Here is a 25,471-nt window from a genome sequence, read left to right as displayed (position 1 = left end):
CCTTAGAAATTAAGATTAACGCATAATTATAAGTTTAAGGCTTGCTTGTGAAAAGATTCGTTGTTATGACGAACCAATAATCCCAAGGCTCTTTATTTATTATTATTGTTATTTACCTTCAGCAACTAAACCTCCCTTTTTATAAGCTTTCTTCTCTTCTAATCATTCTCTAAAAGTTGATTGAATTCACAACTCCCTAGCGGAACGATACTCTTTCTTACTACTATTACTTCGATAGGCCGTGCACTTGCGGTTTGGCCCTATCAAGTTTTTGGCGCCGTTGCCGGGGAGTTGTTGTAATTTTATTAACTTTTAAATAGTGATTAGACCAAAAAAAAAAAATCTTTTTCGTTGTTTTATTTTATTTTATATTTCTTTCTAAAAAAAAAATATCTTTTGCTTTATATAAAATTAAAAAAAAAAATCTTTTGCTTTATTTTATTCTATTTTATTTTATATTTCTATCCAAAAAAAAAAATATATTTTTCTATTTCTTCTTTTTCCTTTAACTTCTTGGGAAGACAATAACGATATGGCTAAGGAACGCTCTCTCAATGAGTATGCAATCCCATCTTCAAATGAGTCATACGATGCTATTGTGTACCCAACGGTTGAGGACAATTTTGAAATAGAACCTGCACTTATTGAGTTAGTGCAGCAAAATCAATTTTTCGGATCACCCACTGAGGATCCGAATCTTCATGTTTCAATTTTTTTAAGACTCAGTGGAACCTTGAATGCAAACCAAGAGGCCGTAAGGCTGCACCTCTTTCCTTTCTCCTTAGGGGGTAGAGCTAGTGCTTGGTTTCATTCATTGGAAATTGGTTCTATCTTTTCATGGCAACAAATGAAGCAAGTTTTTCTTGCCCGATTCTTTCCCTATTCTAAAACCGTCCAATTAAGGATTCAAATCACACAATTCACTCAAAAAGATGGAGAATCTCTTTACGATGCTTGGGAGCGTTTCAAAGAAATGCTTAGACTTTGTCCCCATCATGGTTTAAAGAATTGGCTTATTATTCACATTTTTTATAATGGTCTTTTGTATACCACAAAAATTTATGTTGATGCAGCTGCAGGTGGAGCTTTAATGAACAAGAATTACACAGAAGCATACGCCTTGATTGAAGTCATGGCTCAAAATCATTACAAGTGGACCGACGAGAGAGCCATCATTAATTCTTCACCCTCCAAAAAGGAGGCAGGTATGTATGAAGTCTCTAACTATGATCACCTTGCCGTTAAGATTGATGCATTAACCCAAAAATTTGAAAAATTAAATGTTAGTGTCATCTCTTCTTCTTCTTCTGCATCTCCTTCTTGTGAAATTTGTGGTGTATTTGGCCATATTGGCATTGATTGCCAACTAGGCAGTGTTGTTAGAAGTCCCGAGCAAGTAAACTATGCTCATTATAATCAAGGGTTTAGAAACAACAAATTTTTTATTCAAACCCCTCAAAATCTTTTTGGAGAACAAACAACACCACCCAGTTATGCAAACAACAAAAGAGTCCCTCAAAAATCCAGCTTGGAACTTTTTTTAGAAAATTATTGTATAAATCAATCCGAGCAGCTCCAAGAGCTTGAAAATCAAACTGAATTTTTGAAGGACTCTCTTGCCAAACTTACATCGAAAGTAGACTCCATAGTTACTCACCGTGAGATGTTAGAGACTCAAACATCTCAAGTGGCTACTCCCTCTCAATCCTCCGAAGTCCTCCTAGACCAAACCGAAGCCAACCCCAATAACCATATAAGTGTCATTACCCTTAGGGATGGTAAACAATTAGAGGACCCCATTGTGAAAGCTAATAACAATGAAGGAGAGATAAGGTGTGATGAGCCTCAAAGTGAGAAATCCATAGGAGAGAATGAAAAGCCATTCGTTTCACCATCTCATGAGCATGAAATTCCATTAACACAAGGGTTTGATGAGTCCAAGTTAGATGAGCAGTTTATGAATATTATTGAAATACTTCCAAACAAATTGCCACCTAAACTTAAGAATCTAGGAAGCTTTTCCCTACCTTGTGTCATAGGATCTGAAACTATAGACAAAGCCATGTGTGATTTGGGAGAGAATGTTAGTTTGATGCCATTGCCCCTTTCTGAAAGATTGGGTATAGGATAGATAAACCACTTTCTAAACCGTCAAGCTAATGACTCTAAACGAGCGCTTCGTGGGAGGCAACCCACGTATTTAATTGTTTTTGTTTGTTTGTTTTTCCTTGTTTTAAGTTGATTTGTAGGTACTTGTCCAAGATGATGCAAAGAGAAAAAACAATTTGAAGAAAAAAAAAATTTGAAAAAAAAAATTGAAAAAAAAAAAATTGTGCCTAAGGTCCAGAGGCTAGGCACGGCCCGTGCCTAAGGTGGCATGGCCGTGCCCAAGAAAAAAAAATTTATAAAAAAAAAAATTTAGGAAAGAAGATTGTTGGCTCAGATAATGATGCAGGGAGGAAGAACTCAACACTCCGCAACCATGGCATCCATTTTAAAGATGACAAGCAAAGGAGTAGGTATACATCTCTTAACTTATTTCTGCTTGTAGATACCCTGATGTTAATGTTGTGGATAGACTAAGAGATAGGAATGATGAGGATTAATGAGTTGTTTATGTTGTGGACTATGCTTTATAACCATCATATTAACATTTGCTATTATTAGCTTGATTATCTTGTTTCAATTGTTAAAAAGAAACCGAACGATAAGAGTGATATAATGGTAGGTGGAATCATCACTTTTCTTGCTAGGAAGTTTGGGGTGAGTGTGAATCAAGGGATCAAGAGGAGGGGAACTATTATCTAGAATTATATACTATTTTGTCCTTCCTTAGAACCCATGACCCTACTCACAATTACCAATATGAATGGAGAATTTGTTTGATTATTCTATCTAATTCGGACATAACTAATCCGGAGGTGGTGGAAAATTTGCTTTATGTTGGTACTAACCCACAGGTACATAATGATGGTGATGATGATGGTAATGAAGAGGAGGTAGGTGCAAACTTGCACCATAAACAAGAAGCCGATGGAAGCTATAATGATAAACGGCGGGCATAGATGCAAACCAAAGTTCAAAGAATAAGCACCGAGAAACAAGGACAAGGTGTTGAAAAGAACAATGTCCAAAGGAGCAATTGAATAAATGAAGAAAATAATCACATGCTCCGAAACATGACGCAACACCTTCACCCTCCAAAGTCCACCTTATGGACCTCAATGAACAATTGTGAGCTCTCCTCTTCCTATCTTGCCTTATCTCTTCTCTCCGTCTCCTACTCTTTCTTCTACTCCTTCTTCTTCTTCCTCTATTTCTTCTTCTTCTCTTTTAATTTTCTTTTCTTTTGAATCATTGAGGACAATGCTTCCCCTAAGTGTGGGGGGGGGGGGGGGGGGGGGGGCTAATAAAGTGTCTAGAGTCGTAGTGTTCCCAAACTCCCTTGAACTTTATTCTTTTGTTTTGTTTTTATAGCAAGAGGCATGATTAGTAGCTTGTTTTTAATGCAAAATATGGCATAAATTTTTTTGTTTTGTCTCTTCTTTAAAGGTTGTTTCTTGTACATGAAAGTAGTTTCTAGTGTTTCTTGTGTTCTTGCTATACCCACATCTTGTTTTATTGTGAAAAATCTCCAATGAGAAAAGCACCCAGTTGCAATCTTTGAGCAAGTGTATGAATAGGTATTTTAAGGAGCACGTTCTATCTTTAGTGTTAACTTAGACCCTTTAAAGTCTTCAGAGTAAAAGTAATATAAGTTTGTATGGGAAAAATCAATGTTCTTAATTGTTATATTCTTAAATTGTTAAAGTTATAATGGGGCGGGAGAATGGCACCAACATGTGGGGGAAAGGACAATCCCTAACTTCCTAATTGTGGTGGTGACTCCCTAATTTGAACTTAAAGTGAAACAAATTCATCAATGCTAGGGGGAAAGGACAATTACATCCAAAAAGACTTCCTACGCGGAGATGAAATAAAAGAAAATTTTGCAGCATTGCTTAGGGTGATTTTGAATCTAGGGGGAAAGGACAATTACATCCGAGAAGACTTCCTACGAGGATAGATAGCCCCTAAGCATTTGCAACCCCTTGTGCTTAATTGTTAATCTAATCTAATTTTAACTTAAATTCCCATCACTCTTATATGAAATGAAGAAAGGACTTTTCTCGGTTACTTTAGCATTAAGGATAGAACCTGTTCCTCATAATATATGTCTTATACAGGAGCAAGAAAAGGGTTGGACTGCACACACACACTCACTTGAGACTTGATGTTGGGTAGAATAGGTTCATGCAGAATGTTTGAAATTGTAATTAGTGTACTTGAAGCAAAACCTTTCTTTTGAGACATGTGTTCTTAATATTGCCAAGATTAATCTTTTGTTGCTGCTATGTCTATTGCCTTTTGCTTGAGGACAAGCAAAGATTCAAGTGTGGGGGAGTTTGACGAGTCATTAATTAGTCTATTTTATTGCATTATTTAGTTTAGTTTTATTTAAGATTTGATTTTATTTTATTGCATTTTATTTCCTTTTTGAATATTTTACTTTAAATTGCTTTTTATTATATTTTAGGAACGAATATATGGTGGAAGGTGTCTTGGAGCAAAAGAAAGAGGACTGGAGCAAATACAGTGCGAAAATACGAAGATACGGGACAAAAATATATTCCCACATAGTCAGAAGCTTGGCACGGCCCGTGCCAACATGTGGCACGGCCATGCCACCTCCCAGAAGCCTCTTTTACTGCTTTTCTTCGAGCCCAAGATACTCTGTTGTAGTTTTACTGCTTTGCCCTTGTAGTTGCTTAGATTTTAAGTCAATTGTAAAGCTATAAATAGAGTAGCACTCCATCATAAACATTCATCTTTTGTTCTTGGAATAAAAGTTCACGTTTATATTATTGTTCTTTTACTTTATTGCTTTCTCTCTTCTTCCCCCATGTCTACAATGAACGTTAGTGAGTAGACACTTCTTTGTCTTGGGATCGTTGGATAAGTCTAATGACGTAATCCGGATCAAGTCAAGCCTTAAACCCTAATTGTATGTTACCTTAATTCCTAATCTAAATTCACCGTTTTAACATGAATTAATTATTATCAAACTGTGGAAGCGAACGCGGAGGGTTTGATAATGGTTAATTCATCATCACAGTTATCAATTCATAAAGCGAACGCGGAGCTTTGATATCCGAACAAGTGAATTTAGACAAGGTTTGCGAAACATGAGAATAGTCTAGCAAACCTTGGGACACATAAAGTTTCAATCTTCAAGGGTCCCAAAGGCAATCACCCATGAGAATAGGTGTGGTTGTTGGAGGGATACACTCACTGACTTCGAGAGAAGCTGTGATATGCTAAAGAGAAACTTGTCCTTAGAAATTAAGATTAACGCATAATTATAAGTTTAAGGCTTGCTTGTGAAAAGATTCGTTGTTATGACGAACCAATAATCCCAAGGCTCTTTATTTATTATTATTGTTATTTACCTTCAGCAACTAAACCTCCCTTTTTATAAGCTTTCTTCTCTTCTAATCATTCTCTAAAAGTTGATTGAATTCACAACTCCCTAGCGGAACGATACTCTTTCTTACTACTATTACTTCGATAGGCCGTGCACTTGCGGTTTGGCCCTATCAATACTTGAACATGTTTACGCTTGCGTATGATTTAAGCTATGATATAATATGTACAAGATTAGAATCAAGTAAAGAAGTATGTCAAAGACGAGTTAGGTTTTATCTAGTCGTCCGACTTAGAGAAGTGTCATGAAAGATAGTTCTTGATAATTAACGCGTATCTTGATATAGCGATCTTAATCTTTTCCCTTGATCGCCATGACATGAATAGAGTAGCGAAACCTCTAGTAAGTTTGAGAATCTACGACGGATCTAGCATGCACTACCGCCTAGCCAAGAAAGACCACACACGTATAATCAACCGGCAGGTTGTATATTAGACACGTGATGACCATAGATTTTTCCCCAAGGTTATCACTAGCCTAGGATTAGATGGAGCTCACTGAGGCATTATGTCTCATCCAACTCCTTATTTGTTCAGGTTCACAGGTTGCTCAAAGAAAAGGTAAGGAAAAAGATTTGGATTGATCGAGTTTGCAGAAATCAAAGTGGTGTTGAATTAAGGATGCATATGTTATATTATTTAAGTTATGTTGTTAGACTTCGTAACTAGATCTATGAAGCAAAAACTTTGGTGTGTAATAATGTAACATATGACACGGAAGCTTTGTATCTTAACTCTCGACTTAAAGTCTTTTCTGTATTGTATAATTAATGTATCCAATATCACTTGTTAACGCACGTTTGATAGCTTATACCCCACTCATGATTTAGAATTAGCAGCCATCATTTTTGTTTTGAAGATATGGAGGCATCACTTGTATGGAACACATTTTGAGCTATTCAGTGATCATAAGAGTCTGAAGTACTTATTTGATCAAAAAGATTTGAATATGAGGCAAAGGCGTTGGATGGAGTATTTAAAGGACTTTGATTTTGATTTGAAATACCATCCCGGAAAGGCCAACGTGGTAGCAGATGCCTTGAGTCGTAAGGCCTTAGCTCGAGCCGAGGTCATGGTGCATGTTTGTAAGATGTATGAAAAGGTCCGAGACCTCAATCTTGAAGCCACAGAGGATAAAGACGGTATATGGTTGCATCAATTGGAAATTTCATGCGATTTGCGATCTAGAATTATTCAAGCACAAGGTGCAGATTCAGAACTTCAGAGAAGAAGTGTCCACCCGGAATTTTCTATAGCTTCGGATGGGGCAATTCTGTTTGAGGGAAGAATATGCGTTCCGAATGATCAAGAACTTAGAAGACTGATCTTGGAAGAGGCTCACAAGAGTAGTTTTTCGATTCACCCTGGTTCTACCAAGATGTATCAAGATTTAAGGAGGGAGTACTGGTGGACTGGTATGAAGACTGATATTGCCGAGTTTGTTGCAAGGTGTATAGTATGTCAACAAGTCAAGATAGAACATCAAAGGCCCGCTGGTATGTTGCAACAATTAGAAATTCCTCAATGGAAATGGGAGCACATTACCATGGACTTTGTAGGAGGTTTACCCCGTACTCAAAGAGGACATGACTCAATATGGGTAATAGTGGACAGGTTAACCAAGTCAGCTCATTTCTTACCTGTTAAATCTACCTACAAGACATCGCAATATGCGGAATTGTTCATTTCAGAGATTGTCAAGTTGCACGGTGTTCCAGCGAGCATCGTATCAGATAGGGATCCAATCTTCACTTCACACTTTTGGAAAGCTTTTCATAGAGCTTTGGGAACTAAATTGAGATTAAGCATGTCTCACCATCCGCAGACTGATGGTCAGTCAGAGAGAACCATTCAGACCCTAGAAGATATGTTGCGTGCTTGTATTCTAGAAGATGGTGGAAGTTGGAATCATCATTTACCTCTGATAGAATTTTCCTATAACAATAGCTATCATTCGAGTATCGGTATGGCACCATATGAAGCATTGTATGGAAGGAAGTGTAGAACTCCTTTGTGTTGGGCTGAAGTTGGAGATAAGAGCATTATTGGACCAGAAATCATTCAAGAGACAACTCTGAAAATCAAGTCAATTCAGGAAAAGATTAAGACAGCTCAGAGTCGTCAGAAGAGCTACGCGGACCAGAGATGAAGACCGTTGGAGTTTAGCGAAGGTGATCATGTATTCTTGAAGGTTACCCCTAAGTTAGGCTTAAGGGGTGTTTTTAGAACTAAGAAGTTGAGTCCAAGATATGTAGGACCGTTCTTGATACTTAAGCGTATCGGACCAGTAGCTTACCAGCTCGCTTTACCACCAGCTATGTCGGGATTACATGATGTATTTCATGTATCGCAATTAAAGAAGTACATTTCGGATCCTTTCCAACCTGTTGAGTTAGATTCTATAGATTTGAGATCAGATTTGACATTTCAGCCGGAACCAGAAGAAATAATAGATCGTGATGTCAAAACCCTCAGGAACAAAGAGATACCTTTAGTGAAAGTAGTTTGGAGAGGTTCATCGGATGGAGAAGCTACATGGGAACTCGAGTCAGAGATGTTGGAACAGTATCCGCATTTGTTTTCAGGTATGCTCTAAATTTCGAGGACGAAATTTTTCTAAGGGGGGTAGGATGTAATATCCCGCTTATTATGAACTGATGGAATATCTGATAACGAATAAATGCGTGCGTTTAAGACAAGGGGTAATTTTGGAATTTCGCATGAGGAAGATATTTATATGATTTTGGGACTTTTACCTTCATAATATTTTCTCCACTCTCTCTCTAGGTTTTCTATCTTTCTCTTTTGCTCTTCCTTCTCTCTAAGATTATTACCACTACTCATCACCCAAACTTGAATCACCACTCAATCATCTTCCAAACCTTCACTAGACTAGAGATTAGGCTTAGTTTGTTGGCAAGGGAGTTGGTGCAAGCTTCACCAAAGATTTCTCATATCTAGGGTTTGTGGATAAATTGTTGTCAAGAGCTTGAGCTTGTGTGAGTCTACTTATAATCATCCAAAGGTGAGTTCTTAGATAGATCCTTTCCATGGGTTGTGTGTTGCTTGTGAAAGAGTAGTTGTTTTGTTAGGGTTTATACATATAAATTATTTGCCCTTTTCATGTGATGCTTGTTTTGCTTATGGATACTTGCTCTAAGACTGTTTTTACAGGTTTAAATGTTCCTAAGGGTCATATTATGCTTTGGGATACTTGTATATGAGGTCTTTTGATCAAAAACACCATTTTGGGTGATTCTGGACTGTTATAGCTCACCTCGCGAGTAAGTTGCTCGCCACGGCGAGCTCGAAGGCCGCAGGGGGGTGTTGCTCGCCTTTTGCTCGCAGCTGCGAGTAAGGCAGCTCGCCTCGCGAACTCTTGTACTCGCGTAGGCGAGTAAGTCAGTGCAGCACTGCACTGTTTTCCTTGGACAGTCTTTTTATAAGTGAACCCCTCATAACAATGTCCTAAGGCATAGGCTTTCAAATGTTTTCTTGAGAATAAAAGAGTGAAGCAAGTATTCGTTGGTGATGGCAAAGCATGACATGAGAGAAAGCTAAGTCCTGAAGGGGTAGCAAGCTATACACTATGATAAAGGGAGAGAACTTAGAGCCTCGATCTATATATCGAGAATTAGATAGTTAAGTCTTGAGATTGATTAATAAGAAGAATAACGAATAGTAATCTATTCACGAGTAAGATAAGACAAGAATCATACGAATAAGATTATTAAGAAGTAAGGTGTCGTGTCTTTTGTATACCTTCCAAGGTTGGGTACAAAAGGTTCTCCAAGGGGAATGGGGTAAGCCGTGAGGGACCCGCACGTTCACTAAGGGAGTCCGGTACGCCTTGTTAGGCATTATTACCGGTAGTAAAGGATTAACTTCCGGGGCTGCTCCTCCTGGAACTAATCCGTAAAATGAATCCAGATGTTCTTGATTGTTCAACGCTAACTTCTAACCTAATACTTGAACATGTTTACGCTTGCGTATGATTTAAGCTATGATATAATATGTACAAGATTAGAATCAAGTAAAGAAGTATGTCAAAGACGAGTTAGGTTTTATCTAGTCGTCCGACTTAGAGATGTGTCATGAAAGATAGTTCTTGATAATTAACGCGTATCTTGATATAGCGATCTTAGTCTTTTCCCTTGATCGCCATGACATGAATAGAGTAGCGAAACCTCTAGTAAGTTTGAGAATCTACGACGGATCTAACATGCACTACTGTCTAGCCAAGAAAGACCACACACGTATAATCAACCGGCAGGTTGTATATTAGACACGTGATGACCATAGATTTTTCCCCAAGGTTATCACTAGCCTAGGATTAGATAGAGCTCACTGAGGCATTATGTCTCATCCAACTCCTTATTTGTTCAGGTTCACAGGTTGCTCAAAGAAAAGGTAAGGAAAAAGCTTTGGATTGATCGAGTTTGCAGAAATCAAAGTGGTGTTGAATTAAGGATGCATATGTTATATTATTTAAGTTATGTTGTTAGACTTCGTAACTAGATCTTTGAAGCAAAAACTTTGGTGTGTAATAATGTAACATATGACACGGAAGCTTTGTATCTTAACTCTCGACTTAAAGTCGTTTCTATATTGTATAATTAATGTATCCAATATCACTTGTTAACGCACGTTTGATTATTCTAGATAATATCAAACTGGGCGTTACAATTAAAGATAATTCAACCTGGCTTGGTAGAAATGGAAAACAAATTGACTTCTGGCAAGATGCTTGGAATGGGGATCCTTTGGCTCAATCCCCAAACTCTACTATGGATTTGATGGCTGACTTCTCATCATCTCTTGAGGATTATATTCTCAATCAGCATTGGAATGTGCCTATTCAGCTGATTCAGATATTTCCTGCTCTCAGAAATCTTACAAGCCAACTTATCCTTCCTGTTGAAGATCATGAAGACAGTTTGGTGTGGATTCACAATTCTTCTGGTTTACTCTCCCTTAAAGAAGCTTATGAGCACAAAAGGCATCATTTCCCTCAAAGAAATTGGGCCAAAATTATTTGGTCTAAAGATATCCCACCATCTAAATCTCTTATGGCTTGGAGGTTGCTGCATAATAAGCTCCCAACAGATGAAAATCTGAGCATGAGAGGCTGTCATATCCCCTCTAGATGCTCCTTATGCATGTCTAACTCTGAGACATCCCTCCACCTTTTCATTCACTGTCCATATGCTACAAATCTTTGGAAGTGGCTTGCCTCTGTTGTAAACATCGATATCCAGTTTCAAACTCTGGAAGATATATGGCTGCTTTGTGATAGAAACTGGAACCCCCAATGTAAGCTTGCCATCTTATCAGCTTTGATCAATATCTTGAATGTCATTTGGTTCTCCAGAAATCAGTCTAGATTCAATAACAAGGTGGTCACTTGGAAGTCAGCTATTTCAATCATCATTTCAAATGTTTCCATCTCTTGTAATCTCTCAAAGGCGGTTGCCTCTTCATCAATATCAGATTTCATCATCCTCAAGAAGTTAAATGTCTGTATTCATCCTCCCAAAGCTCCCAGGATTATTGAGGTTACCTGGCACCCTCCCATCTATCATTGGATCAAATGCAACACAGACGGATCTGCCAATAGCACCACATCTTCCTGTGGTGGGATCTTCAGAGATAAAGACTCCAATTTCCTTCTTTGTTTTGCAGAAAACACAGGTGCCAAGAATGCTTTCTTTGCTGAACTCTCTGGAGCAATGAGAGCTATTGAGATTGCTCATCAGCATCAATGGAACAACTTATGGATTGAATCTGACTCAACTCTTGTGGTAAATGCTTTCAAAAACTCCTCATTGATTCCTTGGCCCCTAAGGAACATGTGGAACAACTGTGTGAATATCACTAGGAATATGAATTTTTTGGCTACTCATGTGTTTAGAGAAGGTAACTGCTGTGCAGATGCCTTAGCTAATTTGGGTTTAACTTTGCAACAACTAACTATTTGGCTAGAATTACCTTCTTGTATTAGAAGTTTTTTTGTTCAAAACAGGCTTGGAATGCCTTGTTTTAGGTTTGTAAATATTTGAAGAGGTTTTGGTTTGGTCCCCCTCTTCCTTTTTGTTCCTCCTTTTTCTTTTGGTAATCTATTTCTGGTAGTCCGGGCTTCCTGCTAGGCTATCTTCGTTTAAAAAAAAAATATTCAAACCCGGCATAAAAATAACCCCAAAATTGAGAGCAGCTTTGCACATCAATTTTGTTGTTTGCAGAACAATCTTAACTTTCATAAAACTTAACCCTTCCGCCAGTGACTAAGCCTCCACCATCCGCCTTACAACATTTGTGAAATTAAGGCTTTGATTTTTGTGTTTAAAAGAAGATTTGAGGTGAATGTAACATTAATTCACGATATTTGGAGATATATTTTAGTAGAATTTTTATTTATTTAAAGAAGATGATGAAGATTCAAAGGAAGAAAATGAAGATGATGAACATCTCATATTTCTGGTTTTTTTTTCATTTATAATAAAAACATATTTTAATGATAAAATTATGTATTTTTTAATAAAAAATGAGAAAAAAAGATGTATATGTGCTTTTAAGAGAGATAAAGGACCTAAATAAAAAAAAATAAAGATAAAGGACCAAAGTGTTACAAATAAATAAGATAAAGGACCTCTAATGTAATCTTGCCTTAATTATATTTAGGTGTTCAATCTTAATTTACACTACAGGACTGGCTTAGAACAATTAAAATTTGACACCAAATTTCTTTCACCTGAATGTCCTTAAATTTATCAGTTGAATTCATAAAATTTCTTCTTCCCATTTTAATTGTTCAATTTTGTCGTTCCAAATTGCCGTAGTTTTCAATTACAGTGAGAATCGTCGTCGTTCGTTTGATTTTAAATATCGTGAGAATTGTTGTTATTTCCATAACCACGTCAGGTATGGTGACTTGATTTTTCTTTTTGATTTGATTTTTCTTGGTTGTGAGGTAGTTAATTATAACAATTGAGTAAGTCATCTGTTGTACTTTGAGGATTGCTAGCAGGTGTTGCCGTTTGTGGGAGTTTGCTAGCATTTTTTTGGTTGCTGCTGAAATGGTTATGTCATGAGACTTTTGTTCTTTTGTTTGGAATTAAAGGCTTTGGCTGATAGTGAGGCAAGTCTATGCATGTTAGCAGATTTTATTAGGTTGGCTGCTTAAATAAAAAAATAAAGTCACGATACTTGACGCGGTTCTAAAGCAACGACAATTCTCACTATAATTGGAAACTACGGCAGTTTGGAACGACAAAATTGAAAAATCAAAATGGGAAGAAAAATGAAAAAGAAACAAGAATTGATCAATAAGTAAGAATGAAGAAGAAGATCAAAATTCGAATGAAGGAGATGTTTTTGTTCTCACGTTCGGGGTGTTATGGGTTCTGGTGGAAGAAATTTTATGAATGTAAGTGATGAATTTAAGGACATCGAGATGAAAGAAATTTGATGTAAAATATTATTTGTTATAAGTCTTGTAGTGTAAATTAATTAAGATTGAACACCTTAATATAATTAAATAAAAATTAAAAGTTACCTTATTAAGATTAACTCTTTTATTTTTAGAAAAAGTTGACTCATTTATTTGACATTTAATGTTGCCTATGTATATTACATTTTGATTGGTTGATATCATGAGAGGGTAATTACCCTCTAAACAAGAGAGGGTAACGTAGGCCTCACCATTTATTATGGAAATAAAAATATTAAAATAAAAAAACTACCGTTACAAAATAAATAGTGTATTATTATATATTTTAAAGTAAGGTTGTTGAAAACATGGTAATTTACGTGTCTATCTTGTATTCATCCAAATTATGCTTGAATCATATTTTTTTTCTTTTTGAGTGAAAAAAATGTTTTATTTTAATTTTAAATGAAATAAAAAAGTTACAAATAAATAGAGAACTTTTATATAGAATTTCTTATGAAATAACTAATATACTGTATTTTATATTCCTTTGAAAAAAAGTTATATTATATATTATAATTTAAAGTTATTTTAAATATGATAGTTGACTATATATTCATTCAAATTTATTCTTGATCAAACTTTATTTGTTTTTTTCATTTAATCAAAATTATATATTATAAATTAAGGTTTATATATTCCTTTGAAAAAAATATATATTATATATATAAATATATATTGATTTAATCCTTTCGAAAAAGGTACTCTCTCCGTTTCACAATACTTGTTGTTTTTGGAGAATAATTTTGTTTCACTTTACTTGTCACTTTCAAGTTTCAATGCAACATTAAATATTGGTTTGTCAATAATACACTTACCTATTTATTGTAGAGAGAACTAATAGAATGAAATAATAAATGGTTAAGGGTATTATAAAAAAAACACAAAGAATTTCATCAAAAATAACAATTTATTTGATTTCTTGGTATGTGTAATTTCCTCAAAAGCGACAAGTATTGTGAAACGAATGGAGTATATATTATAATTTAAAGTTGTTCTAAATATAATTTTTTTATAAATAGTTATTCTAAATATAACTTTTGAGTTTGGCGGCATAGGATAGAGGTCCATTCGGATGTACCAACCCAATGTAAATTAACTTTAATGATAAAGATAGATAAAATAAAAATAAAAATAAAAATAAATTATTATTATTATTATTATTATTATTATTATTATTATTATTATTATTATTATTATTATTATTATTATTATTATTATTATTATTATTATTATTAATTCAAGGAGCAAAGTAAACAAAGCCTACACTCAATATGGTTTGGTACAATCGGTAGGCTTAAAAGACACGATTTTTTGTTGAAGATCAAAACCAACCAACAAATTCTGTTGAGCTAAATTCCCAAAGATGCCTTCCTTGAGTGAAGATGGGAAAAGAGCCAAACAAACAACCCCATCAGCAACTGGGACAAATGTGTTAACAGGATGCAACTTAACATCCGCGCCTTTAAAATGTGCGGTGATTATAGGAAAATCATATTTATTTGATGTAACAGAATAACAAAGGTTAAAAGGATCATCAGTTGGATTTTTTACACGCTTCAGTTTAACCAATTTTACCACAGCTGATTCCAAATTATCATAAATACCAGATGGTAAAATTGTCACTGTTGTACCTGAATCAATCATGATGTTACCATCAACACTACCCTTTGAGTGCTTTTCAAATTCCACTATTTTGTTTCCAACACTAAATGCTTTCAATGTTATAAAGTAAAAAATTTGTGGGTCTTTTTTCACTAAAGGAGTTGACACAACTCCATGGCCAGAAACTACAGCAGCTTCTCCAAAACTGAGTTTGCTTGTCGAGTTAGACGACTCTGGCCCCAAACAATAAGAGAACTTTCCATCAATTGATGAACCCAATTGATTTATAAGAGACGCTGGTCCATTTCCAAGGCCAACCACACCAGAGCTCTGGCCTTCAAATGACACTGTATTTTTACGTCCACAACCTATCATAGTTTTAGGAAATGAAATAGAAGAACCAGAGGTGGAATCTAATGTAAGAGTTTCCAAACTAAGATCTCCACGTGATATTGATCCATCACCATACTCAATAGTATATTTGCAAGTTTTTTTTTTACTACAATAGGTAGATTCAACAGACGTACATTTTTTAGACAAACAAGGAATATTGTTTTTGTAACTTGATGATTTCAAAGGATTAAAGATAGGAGTCGTTTGGTTGTAACAATGTTCACAAGGCTTACATTGAAGCCAAACTATGTCACTACCTGTATCAACAATACCATATAACTTAAATGGCGGGGTACCGATTGAATAGGTCATAAGAAACTCACCGTCATCGGGGATCACAGTGGATTTGGGTGTGTTAGTAAGAGAATCTTTGTATAAACGATTCACACGGTTGATGGAACGATGCATGGCATTGGCAACACGTTGGTATTTATTTTGTGTAGGTTTGTAGAGTCACCGACTTTGAAGAGTCGCGGTGGATGAGTTCAACACCGAAACCATTGCTTAGAGCATTAGAAAGAGAAATCATAAAACAAGAAAAAGAAAAAAATAGAAGAGTAAGAAAATAACACATATTCATTGTTACTATCACAAAAATATACGCAAGAGGTTGAATTGAAAAGAACACATACTCATGGCCTTTTTATAAGACTCTCTCACATTTGCACACAAAAAATATTAAAATAAAAAATTATTGCTACAAAATAAATATTATATTTTTATTATTTAATTTTAAAATAAGTTTATTGAAAACATGGTAATTTAGGCGTCTCTCTTGTATTCATCCAAATTATGCTTGAACCATATTTTTTTTCTTTTTGAGTGAAACAATTTTTAGTTTTAAATAAAATAAAAAAGTTACAAATAAATAAGGAACTTTTGTATATCCCCGTGAACTTAGCTCAGTTGGTAGGGATATTGAATATTATATGCAGGGGCCGAGGTTCAAACCCCAGACACTCCACTTCTCCACATTTAATTGTGTGAACTCTAGCCACTAGGCTACTTGACCAAAAAAAAAAGGAACTTTGTATAAAAATTCTTATGAAATAATTAATATACTATATTCTATATTCCTTTGAAAAAATTTATATTATATATTATAATTTAAAGTTATTCTAAATATGATAGTTGACTAATATTTATTCAAATTTATTCTTAATCAAACTTTATTTGTTTTCTTCATTTTAATCGAAATTATATATATTCTTTCAAAAAAATTTATTCAAATTTATTCTTAATCAAACTTTATTTGTTTTCTTCATTTTAATCGAAATTATATATATTCTTTCAAAAAAAAAATCGAAATTATATATTATAAATTAAGGTTTTATATTCCTTTTAAAAAAAATTATATTATATATATATATATATATATATATATATATATATTATAATTTAATGTTATTTTAAATATGATATTTTTTATAAAATAGTTATTATAAATATGATAGTTGACTATATAGTCATTCAAATCTATTCTTGAGTTTAACTTTTTTTTTTCTTCATTGTAATTGAAATTATATATTACTAGCGAACAGACGGGAACTCACGTTCCTGTCTTTCCGCTTTTTTTTATTGCGTTAACGTTTGAAAATTATGAACGATGTTTTTTTTTTATTAAATTTTGATTTTGATTAAAAGTAAAAATATAAATGTTTTTTGCTTTCAAATTATAACAAATCAAACTAACCATGTTTATCTATTTCAATGACATCAATAATATATATAACAAAAAAATATATAAATTCTTATTTTTTTTAATGACACCAACAACAATCTTTATTATTGAAAAACGTGTTTAAGGGTATAATTGGAATAATGAAAAAGTTAGTATAAATATACTCTTCTAGTTTGTTACACTTTTTAAAGGATAAAGGAAGAAAAAAAACTGAACATATATATATATATATATATATATATATATATATATATATATATATATATATACTCATATCGTGTTTGTTACACTTTAATTTTAATATTTAAGTTTACTTTTTATCTATTTGTTACATGTGTTATTTGAAAATTGAGGGTAGTTTTAAAATGAGAAAAAGCAAGCCCAAAAGAGGCAAAACATGCTATTTTCTTTATATATAACTAGCGAAAAGACGGGCACTCGCGTGCTTGTCTTTCCGCTTTTTATATTGCGCTAACGCTTGTATATTATCGACGATGTTTTATCGAAATTTGCGAGAAATTACAAACAATATTTTATAAAAAAATTATATAGATTAAAATTATAAGTAGAAATATTTGTGACTTTCAAATGTAACAAACTCAACAAATCATATTTATCTTTTCATATTGACAAATATAATATAACATTATTATAGGAATTTTTTATTTTTATTTTTTAAGCAAAAGAAGCATGGAGCTTCCAGAAAATATATTAAACCAAAAAGAAATATACAAGAGGAAGGGGGGTGGCAAAACCAAACCCTTTCAGTTAACAAATCTAAAGCAAGGCCTGATCTATTCCTACCAAAATCTAAAGCCAATTCCCTATGAACATGATCTAACCAGTAAATTGTTGAGCATTAAGACCTAAATTTGCCAGCTTATCAGCACAGTGATTGCCTTCCCTAAGGATGTGGGTTAACATGAAAGACATTGATTGGGTTAAATACAAGCAATTGAACCATCTGTTTCTTAGTTTCAAAGGTACCATATGAGGATTCTGAAACGCTTGAACAACCAGTTTTGAATCAGTTTCCAACCAAATCATTCTCCAATTCATTCTATCTGCGATTTCTATGGCGAGCATTGCACCAGTTAACTCCGCTTGAAAAGCATTGCCAGGTCCGATATTAATAAAAAAGCTACCCATGTGATCAGCATTAGAGTTTCTGAAGATGCCTCCACAAGCTGCTGAACCTGGAACCCCTTGAGCAGCTCCATCTGAATTGCATTTGATCCAATCTCTAATAAGAGAGAGCCAAAAAACTTCTTTGATTTTGGGAGCATTTGGAGGATGAATAGTGACATTGAAAGCTTTCAAAATAATAAAATCATTCATTGAAGAGAAGGATGATTTCTTTGTGGAATTTCCAGATAAGGAAACTTCTGAAATTATTCTTGCAATAGATGATCTCCAGTGTATATTAGAATTGTTGAACCTCTTTTGATTTCTAGCATACCAAATAGCATTGATTGAGTTTATGATAGCAGACGATACCACTATTTTGCATTGAGGACTTCTTTGACGGTCTAAAATCTACAGAAGATCATTCAAAGATGAGATCTGGTTGTTATGGCCTATAGAAGTAGCAAGCCATCTCCAAATATTACGAGAAAATTCACAATCAAACATCAAGTGCTGGCTATTTTCATCATTCTTGTAACACAAGCTACAACATGAAGGCATAAGCATTCCCCTAATCATCAAATTTTCATCTGTTGGAAGCTTATTATAGGAAAAAATGTTTAAGTGTATAATTGAAATAGCAAAAAGTCAGCCCAAAAGATGCATGTTGGAGCTATGTGGGACTATAGCTCCACATGCTTTTCCCTATTTTTTTATTTTTAGTAGATAAAACACATATAGCACACACGCACGGTAGCAACTGCAAATGTTAAACATATTTTTTCAGCTATGAAAGTTGTGAAGAGTAACTTATGTAATAAAATGAGTAATCAGTGGTTAAGAGATGCTCTATTAACAATTAGCAATGATGTCATTTTATCTCATTCTCAACAAATGGATATGAGATGATTTTCATTGTAATGTATTGTATCAAACAATGAGGTAATAATATTTGTCGATTAAAAAAAAATTGTCTGTATTATTATTTATTTGAAATTTTAGCTCCACATGTACCTAAAGTCTGGATCCGCCCCTGGCCGAAACATGTTATTTTCTTTATATATATATATATATATATATATATATATATATATATATATATATATATATATATATATATATAGATAAATTAAGGTTATTGAGATGATGGTAATTTACAAGTGTCTCTCTTGTATTCATCCAAAGTTCAAACTATTCAAGAACAAAAAATATTCATCCAAATTACGCTTGATCCATCTTTCTTCTATTTTTTAGTCAAAAAATAATTTTAATTGAAATAATTTTTTCTTCTTTTCAATTATAGTTTTGGTCCCCCTATTGTAACTTACTCAAGAATCAGCCACTTCATTTTAAAATCACTAAGTTTTTGTCCATTTCTCAAATTCTTAAAGTAAAAAAATATTGATATGGTATTATTTTAAGGAAAATGCTATTTATCTAGAAAAATAGCATCAAGAATTTTTCAAGACACATGTGGCAAGTTTTAATTGCATGATTTATTTGTCCACTTCCTATTTTTTAGCCACACCTCCTTGAATTGTGGCAAATAGTGCATTGTGATTGACTACTCTTTATTCTTGAAGAATTCTTGATGTTTTTTTTCTAGATAAATAGCATTGCTCGCTCTTATTTTAAATGACATATCATATTAGCTGATGATATAGAATGATCAACAAGTCAACAACAATAAAACTACCAGATACCCCATCTAAAACCTTCAGTTGAAATATGATATATCATCATTTTCAAGATGGAAAAAAAAAAAGGACCAGAATTGAATGATTTTCAAATATGAAGACCAATTTCATGAGTGAGAATAGAGGGATCAGAACTATAATTAAACCTAAAAAATTAAAATATATAAGAAAATAAGAAACTTTTATAGAGAAAATGGTTGTTAAAAAACAAATATTATATTATATTTTAGGGAAAATTATAACATCCTCTCTTGAGGTTTATTAGTATGTCATGTCATACACACCCCCACTATTGTTTAACAGAGCACAAACCTCCCTGTTTAATTTTTTGGATGACAAACACATCTCCATCTTAGTGTATGTTTGCTACAACGTTTACAAACGGTCTTCGATAGAAATCACGGTAAAAAGCACATCAACAAAGAAGTTAGTATTTGGTGCTTCTAAAAACCACGGAAAAAATACATTGGAAAGCGTACAAACATGTTTTTGTATGTTGCAAACGGGATCACAATACCCCCATAATTCTTGCGTGAAAAAACGAAGAATGTTATCTCTCTTCTTTTTTTCGGATTCCAAGACAACAATAGGAAAATTTTATTGGTGCTTAACGCTTATTACTTATAGTTCTCGGGATTTGATTGTTTGGAATTTGATTTGCTTAGAAAATTCATGTTATTTTTAATAAGTTATGCTGTTATTTTCTATTCTTATATTTTGTCACTTCGGGACATCCCATAAAATTGGAAAATACAGAGAAGATTAGCATGGCCACCGCGCAAGGATGACACGCAGAATTGACAGTAGCTTATGTGGACCTACCTCAAAGTGTTAATGCGGCCCTTGGTGCTGATGTTTCGGCCTTGGTGCAACATGTTGTGACCGGTTCAGCCATTTGTCCGACCTCAGATGGAATTGACAGCTCGTTGAATGCGCGTGCTGCTGGCATGCAACATAGTAATCCACGTATTCAACAAGATTTGGATCTCTGGCAGAGGATAAAAGAGTACGCTCAGCAGAAACTCCATTTGTTCCGGTTTTGTCTAAAAAGCAAAAACATATGTTGAAGAAGCACCAATTCGATGGGAAGCCGCCTTACCGTACCCGCTCCGAATATATATGCCTTTTAAAGAAGCCTCATTTTTGCTCTGGAAAATAGTGCTCAATTCTTTCGAAATCCATAATCCATAGCAGGCAAACTAAGAAGAGAGAAGCTAGAAGGCAAACTAGAAAGAATACATAATCGAAAACAATGTTTTGCCATTTTAAAAATCTCTGAAAAATGGTACATCTGTTTTTAAAAATCGTTGTAAACGGTAACGAAAATATTGGATCTATATTCTCCTATGATTATTAGTTGAAATGAAAATAAAAACAGGAAACATAAAAAGTAAATGGACCTCAACACTCCAATGAAGTTCTGTGTTAACACCGTATGTATGATAATCTTCTGGCACTTGCTTTCATAAAGTTGTGCAACAGTATAGTTGTAGTAGTGAATATATGATATCTGCCAAGTTTATATGTTGGGTTGCTGATGTCTGCTTAGATTTATATGCCTAAATCCACATCATGACCGACAACTTTATTTTGCTATATTTGCAACACTTGCTAACAAAAACGGAAAACTTCTTTAGGATGCAAAGAAATAAAGGCCAATTTACATCTGCCAAGTCTAATGGCCTGATGAGTCTTGATCGACTGAAATTAATTGCGGTACAAGGCAGACGATGGATCACAACAGCAAGATACTGTGTAAGTTGACTGCTTCATTGTTGAACAAGAGGGATGAAAAACTTAATGAGTATTCTAATCTATATATAACCCCTTTACCCTACCAATGACCACACTTCAAACGAAGTTATATCCAATGAAAATGAAGATTTCAATGTTTAATTTGGTTCCTACTGATCAATTCATGTGCTCAAGCCATTTCAAATGAAGGTGAAGTCGGCCTAATTCAAAGCAATGAACAAGCTCATAACCTTAATGGTACAGTTTCTTTACATTTCAAAGAGGATAACATTTTAGAGGATAAAATGCAGGATAACCATTGATGCAAAACCAACTACTAAGATTGTTTAATTTAAAGTTCAAATTGCATAATAAGCTATTATTAAATTAGTAAAACGAGTCTAAACATCAACACATAGTTTGAGATACTTATAATAAGAGCCCTGATAGGTGAACACCCTAACGTGGCAAACACCCTCCTACCTCCACACAAAAAATTGACATGTGGCAATGTGGGGCCCACACTCCCACAGCTCTTTCCAACCATTCTCTCTCTCTCTCTCTCTCTCTCTCTCTCTCTCTCTCTCTCTCTCTCTCTCTCTCTCTCTCTCTCTTTCTCTCTCTCTCTCTCTCTCCTCTCTTTTCACGTTCTTCTTCTTCTTCTTCTAGGCACCCAGATTTTTTATCTTCAATCACACAACTACCTAACCATTTCTCATTCTTCTTCTATCTTCTTCAATCTTCATCCTTCATTATGGCTTCAAGAGTTGCTTTTTTGTTGTTTTTGTGTGTTCTTCCAGCGATGGTTATGGCCATTCGCCCAGTCAAGAACCCTTTTCTGCTTGAAGGGTCGTGTTGTGTGTGACCCTTGCCATGCTGGTTATGAAACTTCCGCTATCACTCACATTGCTGGTAACCCCTTTTTACTCTCAGATCTCTTTCTTAAAGTACCAAGTTTAAGTTTTTCATTCGAATTTGTTCACCCTTTTGGTTTAATTTCACTATTATGTACTTTAAATTCTTTAATTTTTGGAAATGGTGTTGTTTCATTTTCAATTTTGCTTTAGATTTTAGGGTTTATGGTGTTGTAACCAGATTATTTGAAACAATAGATTATTTTGACTAGTTAGATATAAGAATATCTACATGTACACCCCATGTTTCTTCACTCAAATGCAACTTCCCACAAGTGGGCATTTAGTGGTATGTTCTTATTCTAGTCAGCTATACAGACTTCTTTATGACTACTTTAATTGTCTATCTTTGTGATTAGTTATGTTTGTTTATTTCTGTTTGCAGCCATAGCAGAGCTTCTTGATAATGTTGTTGATGAGGTGATTTTTCATGTTGGTTAAACGATTATTATATGTCTATATATGAAAGTCTGGTAATTGTGAGATAAAAATATGGATTAGACACCCTTGTAAGCTGTTGTTTGATTTAATTGACGAATGTGTGATATTTGAACTATTGTGAATGTGTATATAATGTGTCTGTTGCTCTATGTACCATTTATGTATAACCTTGAGATTATCATGATGGAAAAATGTGATTGCTTGTGTATACCGATTTTGAAATATGGAGTGTTGTGTGAATGATTTTGTATTTCTCTATATGAATATACGTGATCAGATTACTTGTTGAATACCTCAAATTGGTGTTTTTTTTTAATGAATTATGCATTTGATGACTTGAGAAGCTACAATATTTATTGAATAATTATAAAATGCATATTGTGAATGATTGAATTGTGAATTTGTGATGAATCTGGATCATGTCGAGGATGATGTGCTCGATGGAGTAGCTTAAGCAAACAAGGGGAGAGAATTATATGTCAGGGTCTATGATCCGGTGGAGTATTTTTGTATGAGCCAGTGTCTCGGGTTGAGGAAGGGGTCTAGGGATTTTAATCTCTCACAAAACACTCTTCTCCATCAGCCACGCCGTTGTGCCTCGACAGTTTGTTTGGAAGAAACGACCCATCCTGATTCTGCATGTAGTTTCTCCGATTCTTCTTAAGGTTCGTGTGATTCTCCGTTTTGCATTCTTAGTTTCGTGTGGTTCTCAGTTTTGTAGTTCATTCATTACTTCGCGATATTTTTCAGCTTCTGCACGTAATTGAATCTATGTAATTTCTTGATTTCAGATTTACGTTCTCAGTTTTGGGCAATGTGGTCCCGTCGTCGCGTTTCGTGCTGTTCGTATCTCAGCTGTCCTACTTCACTTTATAAAGGTAAAATTTATTCATTTGAATCTTTGTTATGGGTATAGAAAAAACGGAGAAATTACTTGAAATAGAAAGAAGATTTTTGTTGAATCTGGTTTGGATTGTTTGCTAAGATTGATTTTTTTCGTTTGTTTGTATTTCTCTTTTTTTATTCAAAAGGGTATCACATAATGCTTTTTGATTTTGGATATGTTGCATTTTTCTGTGAAATTTTGGTTTTTGATCATACCCTTTTGGAGCGTGGTGTGTTCTTCAGCCAAGCAACACTAGGTGAGGGATAAGCTTTGGCCTCATTTGGCAAACCATATAGTTTGGTGTTTCTTGATCATTTTGCAATGAGAAAATGAATGCTTGTCATACCCTCATTGACACGTGGTTTATATTTCTTATATTTTTATTTAAAAAGCATTATCCATTCTAAAAAGTAGTTGTCAAAAACTTAAAAGATGAATCAAATCCAGCATAGCACTGAGCACTATCAAATTAATTAACTCGTACTGGAGTTCATCTGTAACTTTTCTTTATATATGATGTATATGAAATTGGAAGTTTGGTGTTTTATTTCTTACATCAACTTTTTGGAATCAATAAAAATGGTTTTGGTGTCCAAAGATAAAGGATATATATAACTTGGATAGTTTCAATGACGTGGGTGGACACTTTTGCTTATGATTATAGGTTTCAGTTTCTTATTGCTTATGTCTTAACAAATTAGGTTCACTCTTTCTACTTCCCTTTACATTTTTTGTTGCCGTAAAATTGTGTTCCGTTGTCGATGTGCTTATAAGCTTTGAGTTGATTTATTTGGTGATGAAATTGGTGCTTATAAGCTTAAAGGTCGCAAAACGCATTTTTTCTTGTAGTGTGATGCAACTGGAGAATATACAATCTATGTGGATCAGGATCGCGCAGATGAAGTGTGTGATGTGAAGCTAATAAACAGTCCTGAGCGTAGTTGTAGCGAAAGAGCACCTGGGCGTGACCAAGCACGCATTATTCTCACCCGTTACAACGACATTGCCTCCAATGACAGGTTTGCCAATGCTATGTTGTACATGGCAGAGGAGGTTGCTTCTGGCTGTGTTGAGGTCCTGAAGCAAATGCAGGAATTGGATGAAGAGAATTAATTAATTAATTCCTAGTTTATTTACTTTGGATTTGGGTTTCCTATTGTCTATTTGATTTAATCTTGATGATGGAGTGTTAACTCAACTGTCAGTTTATATATATGCTTATATATGTTATTGGACCATATGCTTAATTATATTGTTTATTGAGGATCATGTGTCTTGGAGTAGAAGATTAGTCTCAGTTCTGTTGCTGTGGTCAAATGAGATTATGCGTTCGATTCGCCTAAAACGAAATTATTTACATCTGGGAAATATAAACTAGCCAAATATATGGTCTGTATGACCACATTTTTACACATGCGTGACCACTATTTTTTCATAAATTAGAACTTGTCCGTCCTTAGGCGTGATAAACTTGCCGATTGTAAAACAGGTTATTTATGGTTGGAAATGCTTTTAGTGCAGTGATCAAATGAGATTACGCGTTCGATTCGCCTAAAACGAAATTATTTACATCTGGGAAATATAAACTAGCCAAATATATGGTCTGTATGACCACATTTTTACACATGCGTGACCACTATTTTTTCATAAATTAGAACTTGTCCGTCCTTAGGCGTGATAAACTTGCCGATTGTAAAACAGGTTATTTATGGTTGGAAATGCTTTTAGTGCAGTGATCAAATGAGATTATGCGTTCGATTCGCCTAAAACGAAATTATTTACATCTGGGAAATATAAACTAGCCAAATATATGGTCTGTATGACCACATTTTTACACATGCGTAACCACTATTTTTTTCATAAATTAGAACTTGTCCGTCCTTAGGCGTGATAAACTTGCCGATTGTAAAACAGATTATTTATGGTTGGAAATGCTTTTAGTGCAGTGATCAAATGAGATCATGCATTCGATTCGCCTAAAACGAT

General features: G+C 34.3%; 1 non-coding gene and 2 pseudogenes across 1 annotated transcript; 1 reads left to right on the top strand and 2 right to left on the bottom strand.

Annotated features, from left to right (window-relative positions):
* Positions 1–895: 895 nt before the first annotated feature.
* LOC146925825 (small nucleolar RNA R71) lies at positions 896–1,002 on the bottom strand. Its single transcript, XR_015009149.1, has one exon. It is a non-coding gene; the product is annotated as a small nucleolar RNA R71 (small nucleolar RNA).
* A 13,276-nt stretch (positions 1,003–14,278) lies between these two features.
* Positions 14,279–15,587, bottom strand: LOC146925824 (aspartic proteinase CDR1 pseudogene; annotated as a pseudogene).
* Positions 15,588–20,229: 4,642 nt separating this feature from the next.
* On the top strand, positions 20,230–20,322 carry LOC146925823 (U6 spliceosomal RNA; annotated as a pseudogene).
* Positions 20,323–25,471: the final 5,149 nt, after the last annotated feature.

The sequence above is a fragment of the Medicago sativa genome, chromosome 4, assembly GCF_051527215.1.
Source record: "Medicago sativa cultivar Bolivia chromosome 4, Bolivia_mono, whole genome shotgun sequence".
Classification (NCBI taxonomy): domain Eukaryota; kingdom Viridiplantae; phylum Streptophyta; class Magnoliopsida; order Fabales; family Fabaceae; genus Medicago; species Medicago sativa.
This window is presented reverse-complemented; position numbering and strand designations above follow the sequence as displayed.